Here is an 8616-nt window from a genome sequence, read left to right on the forward strand (position 1 = left end):
AAAATAAAACAGTCAGATCTGAAAAGCCAACAGCAAAAATAACAGCTGTCAGCACAGAACACATTAAGAATGAAAAAAAAATCTTTTTTTTTTGTTTGTTTTACAATGATGTGTCTTGGGAGCACTAATAATAGGTGCCTCTTTTCTCTCCAGCACTGACTTCCTCCCTTCATCACGCATGACCTGATGCAGGCCTTGTCTATCTGTGATATCTCAATGCACAGCAAGTGGGAAAAGGAGCCTTTGTCTGCTATTTTAAAAGCAGGAGCTCTGAGTGGAGAGCAGGTGATTAAAATGCTCTGTGTGGCAGCAGCAGACAAGTGACTGTCTCCCTGACAACAATGATAATGCTCACATGAATAAAATCTTGTGTTTACATGCAAGCACTGAAGGTTCAGGCCCTAGAAACGTCAAAAGCAGCTGAGATGGGTGTATAATTTAGTACTGCTATTAATTTCTTAATTATCAGGCATGGAACACACTGATATTCAAGTTTATACTATTTATAGTTTTCTTCTTTACTGTTGCTATTCCAGAGAAACATAACATTTATAAAACTGTGGGTCCATCTACATCATTTTTTCTAGTACATGCTGTTAAATGCAATGTCTGATACATTTACTGCTCAGCAATTTCTAAAGCAATTCATTACATTAGGAAAGAACGTTATTTGGTTTTCTTTATTGCCACAAGGCACATTAATATTAATTAATTACATTAGATGTTCACATAAATTTCCCTCATTTCTGGAGAAAACATACGAAGTTAATGTCGCGTAACTTTGGGGAAATTATGCCTTTAGGTCCTTGAGAAGAACTCCGAAGGGAAAGGCGTTTCTGCGTGAATATGGGTCTAGGTTTCAGCACCAGTTGCTCCTCATACTCCAGATCCAACAGGCATACATCTACATTTCATTATGGCAAAGGAAATACATGTTTGAGAGCTGCAATCAGCAGATAAGGGCAGGTTTTCTGAACGAGTTTCAGTTAAGTTGTGGCCCAGAGGTTCCACCAGTGGCACAGCCTCGGTCTCCAGGGCATGGTGCCTGCCCTGAGCAACAGAGAGAGCAGCCGGAACCACACAGTGAGCCAAGGGACATTCACTGTATCGGCAGCACCTCCTCTGTAGGGACAGAGTGAGGCTGGGCAGCTGGAGCCTGGCTCCCTGTGAGCCCTGTATGCCGAGCTGCCCTGCTGAGCTCTCGTGTCACTCAGCAGTGTCAACCAAGTCTCCTGCTCTCCCCAGGATTAGTCTAACCATTAAGGAGCTGGGCTCTCTTTACATCTTCCAGTCTAACAAACAGCAAGGCCACTTGGCGAAATGACCAGCAGATCTTACTGCTGCTGCTCCCCTTGCACCAGCTTGGCTTGAGGAGCATGCCCACAGCAGGACAAGCTGCTGCCTGCCTGACACAGCCATACTTGCACAACGCTAGGGCTCTGAGCTCAGTGCTGCAGCATGAAGCAAGGCAGCCCATGCACTCAGCACAGGACACTGTCAATATGTGCAGAGCTGTACAGAATGAGGTCTTTAGAATCAAACCACCATTTGAGTTGGAAGGCACTTTTAAAGGTTATCTAGTCCAACTTCCCTGCAATGAACAGGGACATCTATAGCTCTATCAGGTTGCTTGGAGCCTGGCCCAGCCTGGCCTTGAATGTCTCCAAGGAAGGGGTGTATACCGTCTCTGCGGGCAACTTGTTCCAGCGTCTCACTACTCTTACTGTGAAAAGCTACTTCCTTACATTCAATCTAAATCTCCTCTCCCTTGGGTCATTTCTGTGGCCCTCCTATGGACGTGCTCCAACAGGCCTGTGTCTCTTCTGTACTAAGGACTCCACATCTGGATGCAGTACTCCAGGTGAGGCCTCACCAGCATAGAACAGAGGGACAGGACCACCTCCCTTGCCCTAGTGGCCACACTTCTTTTGATACAGCCCAGGATATGTATGATTGGCTTTCTGGGCTGTGAGGGTACGTTGCTGGCTCATGCCCAGTTTCCCATGCACCAGTATCCCCAGGTCCTTTTCAGCAGGATTGTGCTCAAAAAATTTTGTTGAACCTTATGAGGCTCTCCCGGGTCCTTTGCATAAGCTTGTCTGGGTCTCTCTGGATAGTATCCTGTCCCTCAGGTGTGTCAACAACACCTAATCTCTGTCTATGCAAAGTGGAGGTGAACTAGGCTTACTTAATACGGTTTACACAAACCTGTCCCAATCTTTGTTCATGCTTTTTCAGATCATGTCTGTAAGCTTCTCCTAGAGGCCAGCACCCTCCTTGTGAAATCGCACCTTCTACCCACCACAGCACTTGTTACAGATGCACAGATCCAGAAGGGTAAGCAGAAGCAGGGAGGCCATGAACACAATCAAGAGTACTTCCAGCACTGGCTCTCAGGCCACCCAAGCCCCCTGCACAGCAAGTTCCCCAAGGCAGCAGGTTGGCCCTAGCTGGCTGCTGGACTGCTGCTGCCAAATGCTTACTTGCTACAGCCCAAACCCTTTCTCTGAGCCTTGCACACAACTGAGGCTCTCTGTAGGAACTGCTTTAACAGTGAAGTTCCCACATTTCCAATCTTCCAGTGAGTGATATCAAATGAGAAGGAAATTACTCAAGTGGTACAGACCGTGATCGTAACAGGCTTGCTTATCACACCTTTGCTACCCATGTTTGTTATAACAGTGCTCAGGTGTGTGATTGCTCTGGGCAGCATGCTGACACAGGGGAAGGCGACTCCCTCTGTGCTGATTGTCTTGCACAAATTATGGTGTATCTTTCTGTAGTTACAGGGTAGAAAAAAACCTATAAACACAGTGCTCAATTTTCAAGGATACAGCTTTAATAGCAAAAGAGAAGTAATTAGTAGTGTGGTCCCTGGCAACCTGACAATAATCATTTGAGAGGTTTACTTTGAATAACTTACTTCCAGAGCATCTACTTACACTAGTTTCATTCCTATGGGGCGACTAAAATTTTCCTTCCTTTGTTATGGAAAGGCACTCCAACTAAAAAAGAACTTGAAGAAGCAGTAATAAACATATATTTAAAATATCAGTAAATGAAGTTTTGATTTGAAATATTTCTTAGAAACACTATATTAGTTAAATGAAATAAAGTTAAAGCTCACAACAGTATGAAAGATAATATCAAAAGGTAACTGTAGCATATGCTTTATTGTTTGACTGATTCTTTCCATTGATTTTATCACAACTACTACTGCTTTTCAATCTGTCCGTAACTGGGCTTTACACTGAGGCTTTGGCAACACTTCAGTCTGACTTGCTCTATAACTTTTATTCCTGAGAAACTAAACAAGAGGACTGCACTGCTTTTGCCACTCAGCTCTTCCACCTTTGGGCTATGAGTTGTAGCACTGTTTCCCAGTGCTCTGCCAAGCAGAACAGCAAGCAGACTAACCGGAAGCACAGAGGGGTTTCATCACAGCAGGATGAGCAGTCAAGGCAAATGTTTCAGACTGGAAGTTTTCAGTATAAAAGCATTTATGAAGCAGTTCTGTAGGCTGAATTCAGTCACTATAACCATCTGTTCACAGATAATTCACAATAAACAAGAAAAAAAAAAAGCCTAATAGATTATTTACTATGAATAGCATGCCAGGCTGTGGGCATAGCTGTAGCAGACCTTGCACATTTGCCTGCTCCAAGCACACTGTGAAATGCAGTCAGGGCCGCAAAGCTGATGTGCTGAAGGGGTGGATGCTCTGTTCCATAACTCTCAGCAAAGGCAGGGGCCTGATGTAGTTACAGCCAGCAGAAACCCCCACTCATATTTCAAAGAGCAGCAGTGCTGTTAATCACTGTGAGCCATGACAAAACTCAAGGTTATGCTTCCATGGGTCTACTAACATTAAGTAGGTTGGTCACTTGATCATGAAAGGTTCTTCATTAAGGAATGGTCTTTCAGTAACTGTTGTAACTACCAACAAAAAAAGTCTTCTAGATAAGGTACCATTTTCCTAATTTCTTTTCCTTTTCTTGTTGTTGGTGACGGTGGTGGTGAAGGTTAGAAATCATCATTTTACATAGGTCACTCTGAAAGTAGTGCCTCCCGCTTATTCCCACAAACACTACAAGAGATACAAAAAGCACTGCAACACTATTTGAGAGAGAAAATTCACAGCTACAAAACACTCCTTTTCAACACAGTCACCACCAGTAGTCCTGCATTTTCACCAGCCTGAACAAGAGTCTGCATGCCACTCTCATGAAAATCTGCACCAGCAGAGGAGACCCACTATTGCTCTTGCCATTGCTGAAACGCAGCACCCATCACCTCACTGTGCTCACATCCACTGCTTGGTCTCCTTAAACATTCAGCAAGCATTGATGAATGCCAACAGGGGCCATTTTTTTCCACAGCATGCAGCAGCTGCCATGAGAAACACAGCTGCCAGTCACGCCAACCATCCAACCATGCCAGTCAAGGCTCAGACCAGACAGAATGTAAAAGCATCAAAACTTAAGGCTAGGTTCTTCATGACTTCTTTCCCCACTATGCCCCCTAATTATGTATCATTATTTATTTGGACAGTACAGGGGTAAAACTATGGCAATAAGAAAAGTAAGACTTATGAAAGGGGAGAAATTATTTTCATGGTAACACACTAAAGACTATCCTCAAGTCCAACATTGCATAGGCTTTCTTATGTTATATGCTTATCACAGAATATTTTTTTGAATTGAACTATTTGGTGATTTACATTTTTTAATCTAGGCTGGGTATTTTATATCTATTCCCGCTATTGGCTAGTGAGATCTAACAAGCAAACATTTTGTATTTTTTTACTGCATGCAGCTGGACTTCTGCTAAGAGACCAAACCTGATCTTTTAAAGATGATGTATTTTGGCAGGGAGTGATTTGCTCAGTCTGTTTGCCTTTCTCTTGGATGTGGGTTTAAGCACTGGTAAAAGACTGTTTTTTTGTTTTCTTTGAGAAAAAGAGCAAATGCCATTTCATGGAAGAAAACACTCTTAGAGGCTATGAAGATACCATGACCAAAAATGTGAACTGAAGCTACATCAGCTATCATCTCTGCATTCCTCTGCATTCTCTATGAGCCGTTGTCCCTCCTTCCAGGCAACAGTAATGATAGTGAAAGAAAAGTTACTGATTGCTGTTTCATCACTACTAGCTTTCCATTTCTAAACGTGCTTGGTCAAAACCGGCCTTTGCAGAGTGATAAAGAATTGCTTTATTTTCTCCACTGCAGTGAAGAACAGGCCTGTGTTAGTTCATCTGGAATAAATGTGCATTCAGTACTCGTTGTCCTCTGGTTATGTTGTTTACAGTTGTTTGCCCTGTCCAGTGTGTAGTAAATGCTGGCTGTCACAGATGTGTGCTGTGTCAGAAAGGACCATCTCTGCTACCAGCATGCAGCAGCTATCACTCTTTGTCTTCCTGCAGTTTTCATTAGGTCTTATTCACGTGTCCCTGAGAGTGAAAGAGTCAAAGTCATCTGCCCTACGGTTATTATGCTATTGCACAAAGGGGTTCTTCAGTCCACAGCAGGAGACAGAAAACAAGCCTGTTGACAAACTATTGTGACCCATCCTATTTGTATTTAGAACCACTGCAGCTGTCCTGAAGCTGAGGTTTACATCCCCATCTGCACACCCAGGATTTTACATCCCCAAGCAGAGCAGAAGTGCCATGGATGGAGGTCGTGTCAAGAAATTCAGGCAAGTCCTCAGCTATCTAACATCACTTCTTTAAGTATTGAAAAGTAAATGAAAAATCATCTGCATATTAAACTAAATGAGCAATTTTTCTCCCCCAGCTGGTATCACAAAGCTGAGCGTACCATTGGGCTCAAGGTTTTACGTTACTGGAAGATTATGTCAGATTAGGTACAGAAAACAACTTTCACAGTCAATAAGAAGACATAGCTAATCAGCAAGCAAGCCATCTTACACATTTTTTTCTGCCTGCCACAAACCCCCAAATTGCTTTACTGATAAATGCACAAGATTTCCTGTGGTCAGGAATAGAAGTACATAAAGCTTGAGATGTGTACAGGGGAAACCAGGAAGTCAATAACTTCCTGGAATAACTAAAAATGAGTACCTACAGCAGTTATTAATATTTCTGTTAGAAACAAAATACATAACACCTTCCAAATGGAAATGAAATCCCTCCGCTGTTCTTCGAGCAGCTTCCACAGAGCAACTGACTGTACCTTAGGAATGACACTGATTTTCAAAGGCGCATTTGCTTCTGATAGATACCTTTCCTATCTGTCATGATTCAAAGTGTCTTATCACATGCAAATCCCTACAGTGAGGAAGGCAAAATCAAATATGCAGTACTGTTTCAGTGATAACGAGTCAGGCAGCAATACACAGGAAAGCATTAGGAGTCATCTTCAAAGGAACGGGTATTTGCAAAGCAGTGCTGATGAACAGGAGGCAGATTTCATGGGCTGCATTAATAAGGCAGGCAGTGATTCCTCTCTATTCAATGTCAGTGAGGCCTCAGTTAGAATACTGAGTACAGTCCGGAGCCTGACACTTAATTTCTGTCTTTGGAGGTTGGGGAAATCTTTGTGAAAGGGCTTAAGAAGAGGTTACACAACTGTTTTTCAGGGATGCAATAGATGAGCTTGGTCTTAGCACAGAGTTAGACTGAACCTCTCCAGAGGTTGCTTCCAGCCACATATAACACTATTAACATATGTGAATATCAGCCTTCGTGCCCCTGGTTAGAATGAAAATAAAAATAAGACAGTCAAAATTAAACCAGAAGGCATCTGCTGCACTAAAGGATTTTGTGCACTGACCTAAAGCTGCTATTAATGACTGCTGCACTACGCCATTTCCCAAAGATACGTATTCTGCAGTAAGTGGCCCAAACGTGCTTAAATATTCTTAGATTTCAGGATCAGAGAACTGTCTCCTCACTACAACCTCTATCTTATGATGCAGATATTTTTCCAGAACTGAATTATGAGATGACAGCCACATCAATCCTGGAAACGAGGGACTCTCAAAGGAAAAGGGCAGAAATGGCTGCTGTCCCTACCCAGGGAGATGAAGACTTCCACAGGAGTTAACACGCTAGCACAGAGCAAGTCTGCCAGCACAGCCCAAAACAGGGTCTGACAACACGGCACCCAGGGAAGCATTGGTCTCACACAGCTGCCAGCTTTCCTGGGGCCCAAAGGAGCCCCTGGCAGCTTCCACTTGCCCTGTCCAACCATGAGCAGCAGCAAGCAGAAGCCAGGCTGAAAGCCCCTCTGCCAACAGGCACCAGCACTGAGGCACACAACTACAAGTGGTGATGAATAATTGGGTGCCTTTGGGTTTTACAGATGCAGCTCCAGCACTCAGCCAGGGCAGTGCAGACACAAACCAACTCCTGACATTGCCTGAATGTGTTCTCCCTCAGCCTGATTCAATTAACAGGTATAGGGCACACTAAGTCTAACTGCCTGCTGCAGATCTATCATCCAGCTACTCAATAAGCTAACATTTAAAGTGGCATTAAGTTATCCCAGACGTAGTTAGACCTGGAATTATAGACCACGATTGCTGGCAAGTAATTTATGTTCCGCATTTACCTATGTGTGGGTTTCTGACTAGCAGGTACCAAACCAAAAACAGCAGAAGAACTATTCTGCCACTCAAACCTGTTCATAGAAAATAATCTCAATGATATAATAATAATCTCTAATTGTCTACAGAGGGAGGGATTAATCTAAGAAATTCTACAGCCCATGCATGTTGCCTTTGGGAACTCTTCAACTACCTTTACCTGACAGCTTTTCCCTTATGCAACACAAGCTTCAAGCAAAAAACTGAACACAGAACGGAGAAAAGCATATCTGTATTGAGACTGCATCTCACTCCTGGCAAGCAAGTGTGCCCTCCTGGAACACAGCCTGTGCCCATCCCTCCTGCTGCAGGACAGACCTGTCGCTGGTGATAGCCAGGACTGTGGATCATGTCTTGGGAGCAAAGCCACAGGACAGAAAAAAGCTGCTATGATGCAATGCAGGCTGAGGCTGCCCCAGTCCCGGGCTGAGGGCAGGCTGCTCACTCACCAGGGGAACTGCACAGGGCTCTCAGATCTCCAGCTATGAGATTATTCATATAAAATTTCTACAGGAAGGAAAAGTTTGAGTGGGCGGGCTGTTATCCTGGATTTATCAGAGGAGAGGTTTGACCTAAAATAAAAAGAAACTTCCGTATAAAACAAAATAATGTGAGCATCTCCTAGAAGTTACTGTGCTCCCACATAGCCTGCAGTGGACTCAGCTGTATGGCCTATCCCCCCAGCCCCTTCTCCTGAGAAGCCAAGGGCGTTGTTCCATGGAAGTGCTGAATATAAGCAGCACTGGTCTGAGTAAATGCCCATTCCAAAAAACAACTTAAACTTTCACTGTCTTCTAGGAAAGACAAAATCCAATGTGGCTTTTCAAACATTATCCCAAAGTAGATATGAAGTTTTAGTTGCAATGAAGCACATTACTGCAGCCTTCCCAGTGCCTGTGGAGAGCAAGTGCCCTGACATAGCCTAGATTTTGTTTCTGAACCCTTCTGTGATCAGCGTGAGAGGTTTCTGCTTAGAAAGAACCAAATACCCAGCACCTCCTATAT

This window comes from Gallus gallus, chromosome 6, assembly GCF_016699485.2.
Source record: "Gallus gallus isolate bGalGal1 chromosome 6, bGalGal1.mat.broiler.GRCg7b, whole genome shotgun sequence".
NCBI classification, from domain to species: domain Eukaryota; kingdom Metazoa; phylum Chordata; class Aves; order Galliformes; family Phasianidae; genus Gallus; species Gallus gallus.